Below are 4,580 nucleotides of genomic sequence, written 5' to 3'. Positions count from 1 at the left end.
ATGGGTGCTGTAGCCTGGCCTGGCCCAGCCCACCCCAATTCCAGCTCCCACTGGTGGGAGTTACATCCTAGCACAGCCCAAACAAGCCCAATCACAGGTCTCATGTGTACTGGCATGTGTTGCGACCGAACAAGGCCCGGCCCACACTATTCTGGTTCAGCCTGGTCCACTCCAGAACTGAGCCAAATGTATGCCAGTGGGTACCATTCCCTGGCCTGGTCTGGGCTGCTCCTTATCATGCTTCTTGCACTCACCTGTAAGGACTGTGTCCCAACAGAGCAGTTTCCCATGCTCCTCCATCAGAAGCTCTCTAAATGTCAGATCTCTCACACCAGTGGATCCATGGGCCAGTCTTAGTTAGTCCATCTCCTGTCCTAACAGGAACTGTGGCCTTTCCTGACTGGTCTTCAACCCATTCCAGTTCTTACATTTGGATGTTTCAGCCCAGCCAAGCCTGGTCCACACCCAGACACAGCATAGGCATGGCTCAGTAGGGGCAGAGACCTAGCCTAGCCAGTGCGATACCTATGCTGGTCCTCCAGAGCACCAGTTGGTGCTGGAGTCTAGCCTAGTCTGGTGAGCCCAGCCCCAGTCCATATTTGTGCCAAGGGACACTACGACCATATCCAGACCAGAACGCAGTCCCCACTCTGGCCCCTGCACTCACCAGTGAGAATCCCAACCCATGCAGGGTGTTATCTTAGCTCCCCAACCAGGTCTGTTCCCAGCCATAGATCATGCTTGTGGACGTGGTTTCTCTGACCGAGCTTGGCATAGCCCCTCACCTGTCTTGGCCTTTGCCTTAGATGCTTTAGCCTAGCCTGACCCGGCCTGTCTTCCACATCCCCTATCTGGATTCTCTGGCAGGTGCTACAACCTGGCCCTGCTCAGTCCTGGATTATGTGAACCAGTAGGTGTTAAGAGCCTAGCTTGGCATGACCTGTGCTCCCGCCTGATTTCTGTTCTTGCTGGTGATTTAAGATTTGCTTGCCCTGTCCAGTCCAGCTCGTTCCATAACCAACCCACACATTATCAACAGTTGGAGCTACTTTACCCAGCTTGCCCAACCCCAAGGCCTGGACCATGTGATCACCAGTGTGAGACTAGCGGAGTTTCCCACATTCCCCCACTTGGTCCTCTCCCAGACCCAGATCTCATACATTCCAGCAGGTTTTAGGACCTTGCCCAGCGCAGTCTTCCCTTCCATCTTGGGCTTTGTCTGAGCTGGTGAACGTTGCAGCCCGGGCCACACCACACCCTGTTTTAGGATGCACATGTGGGTACTGCAGTCTGGACCTGCCCAGACTGTTATCTATTGGTCCCTGTAGCCGTGAGTGATGCCAGGTTTTGTGGTCACACTTAGCTCAGCCATCACCACTCCAACTCTTGAGCTAACCAGCAGGACTTGCATTTCCACAGGGTTGGGCCCTCGCATCCCCCACAGAATCCACCCCACGGCCTTGTTCTCTTTCATGCTGGTTAGTGTCGTGGCCCTGCCTAATGTGACCTGTCCCCTAATTAAGCCCTGCCTAATCTGTACCTGTTCCAACATTCTGTCAGATACTTCTGTCTAGTTCTGCTAGATAAAGTTATTAGTTTTTAAAATAGTTTTGCATTTGTATTGATAAGAAATGCTGATTTAAGATTTCCTTTCTTGTGATGTCTTTTTCAGATTTTAGAACCACAGAAATATTGGAATCATTGAAGTTGTGAATTGTCCCTTTCTGTTTGAATCTAATTTCCATAAACTTAATAGAAATGTTGAGATATAGAAACACTTACTCTTTATAATTATATTTCCCCTTCCCATTTTTAGTGCTATATTCGCCATAAAAGCTGATAATATATGTTATGTATATATTAAATATATGTGTGTATATATATATATATAGTAATAGCTATTTGTAACTTTTATGTCTATGAAACAAGCTGAGAAAGGAAAAGACAATTATATTTGTAGAGTTTGTTATATTAGCTTCATTACTAACTGTTTCTGTGTTCTGCATCTGTTCCATGACTTTAAGCTATCATCTCAAGTCTTTTCCTTAGTTAAATACAACTTTTCTCCCACCCTCCTTTATATTGTTATGGCAAATGTATAACATTTCTATGTGTTCAGATCCATCGGCACAATTTTATATATATATATGATATTTCTGTTTTACGTATATATTTATCTACATTTATATAAGTTTATATGATACATAAAAATTATACAATATTTGCACATATACTTATATAAGCATAAATATATAGGTACTTATATATATAAAATACTTGTATTTATATATTATATGTTAATATATAATAAAATAACAATAATTAAGATATCAAATATTATGAAAGAAATATTAATATGTTAATACTTGGTATATAATTTGTATATAATATAATGTTAGTATTAGCAATAATATAATGTGTGATATATATGATACTATATAGAATTTTAAACAATTACATTTTCCAAAAGATTTATTTTATTTATTTGAGAAACAGGATTGGGGATAGGGGAAATTTTCCATCCACTGATTCACTCTTCAAATGACCACAATGTTCAGGGCCAGGCCAGTCTGAAGCTAGGAGACCAGAGCTCCATTCAGATCTCCTACATGGGTGCTAGGGGTCCAGGCAGGTGGATCATCTCCCACTATGTGGGGTCTCCCCCACAGATTCCGCTAGTACCCCGGAAGTGGTGGTGAGTCAGCCGGAGGTGGTGAGTCAGCTGCCTGCCATTCAGCCTCCTGGCACACAAGAAATAAACAGATGCGGCATGGGTTCCATCTAAGCAGTTCCGATTTATTTGGGAAATTGAGCTTCTTATATAGGGTAGCAAATAGCCTCAGGCCAGGAATCCCAGGAATTCCAGGAGGGGAGAATTCAGAGCCAATTGAAACCTGTGCAACTGTGGCAGCCACCCCCTATAGACCAACGGTAGGTGAGCAAAATGGCCCTGGCCAATCAGTCTTTTTTTGAAACAGCTTGACGCCCCCCTCTTCACACCCAGGACTCTGCCCTTGGAGAGCCATGTGATATAGATCCATGAAATAAGCTTTACTGAGTTAACAATGAAAGAAGGTGTAGAATGCATAAAATGTGATTTCTCATTATCCCACAGCTTAGGTCAAAAGGCACGCTATATGGTCACTGTGGTTACAAAGACAGGTCTTATCCTGCTATGGTGAACATATTTACATGGTCAGGGGAGGCTGCTATATAACATAAAGCTCTCACATCTGGAAAGAGGCCTTGTTAGAAAGATACTGGTGGAATCTTCAGGGCTTAAATTGTCATTGTCCTCTACCCTTCAGCATACTCTTTACTAGGTCATTAAATAGAAAATGAGCTCTCAAGACCATGCAAATGTGTTTCTTCTCACAGTGTTTGCTTCCCTCACTTAGTCCTTCCCAATGATATAAACAATATTTTACAGTGTAGAAATTATGATTCTTCTTGAAGGCATCAATAGAACTGCAAAGGTTTAGCATCATTTGAAGGACACTTTTTAATATTTTCTACCTTTCCTTTTGGGATGCTTTTCCTAATTTATGCATCTGGAGAAGTTGATGCCATGTTTTTTCTGCTTCATTGTTTTATAAAAGTTTTATTAATATACACAAAACAATTTTAAAAGATTTATTTGTTTTTATTGGAAAGACAGATATACAGAGAGGAGGAGAGACAGAGAGGAACATCTTCCGTCCGATGGTTTACTCCCCAAGCTGCCGCAACAGCTGAAGCTGAACCAATCCAAAGCCGGGAGCCAGGAGCTTTCTCCAGGTCTCCCACGCAGGTGCAGAGTGCCAAAGCTTTGGGCCATTCTTGACTGCTTTCCCAGGCCAAAGGTAGGCAGCTGGATGGGAGCTGGGTCACTGGAATTAGAACCGGCACCCACATGGGATCCCAGCATGTTCAAGGTGAGGACTTTAGCCACTACGCTCATGCCAGGTCCCAGAGAACAATTTTATACATTCCATAGGTACAGTACCAAGAAGGCAACCATATTTCCCTCATACTCCTGGTGTGAGCAGTCTGCTCTACATCTGTTGGTCTTTGTGCTGGTGGATGTTGTGGCCCAGCCTGACCTCACCCTCTTCTTGGGTGTGCCTGCGGTTGCTGCAGCCTGGACTGTTCCTAACCTAAGTGACCATGAGTGTTGTTGAGTTCCATGATCATGCCTAGACCAGCCCAACACCACCCAGCCCTGGAGCAAACCAGCTAGTATGGCTGTTCCACAGGGGTGAGCCCACAATCCCCCACAGAATCTGCTCACAGACCCAGTTCTCTTGTAAACTGGTTATTGTTTTTTCCCAGCCTAATATGGTCCACACTTGGTCCTGGCACTCATTGGCAGGCACTGTGGTCAAGCCCCGCCAGGCAGATTCCCCAACATGGCTTAACCATGTGCAGGTAGGTAGTGATCAATATCAACTAGCTCCGCTCAGGCCTCCCACATGGGCGGGTATATTGATTTAGCCTCAAAAGTTTCCTCCAGTGACCCTCCTCAACAGCCAATCTCAGCCCCCTTACTTACCTGAAAGGGTAATAGGTTGTTTGGTGGAAGTCCCCAAGAAGTCACTCCT

Source organism: Ochotona princeps, chromosome 1, assembly GCF_030435755.1.
Source record: "Ochotona princeps isolate mOchPri1 chromosome 1, mOchPri1.hap1, whole genome shotgun sequence".
Classification (NCBI taxonomy): Eukaryota; Metazoa; Chordata; class Mammalia; order Lagomorpha; family Ochotonidae; genus Ochotona; species Ochotona princeps.
This window is presented reverse-complemented; position numbering follows the sequence as displayed.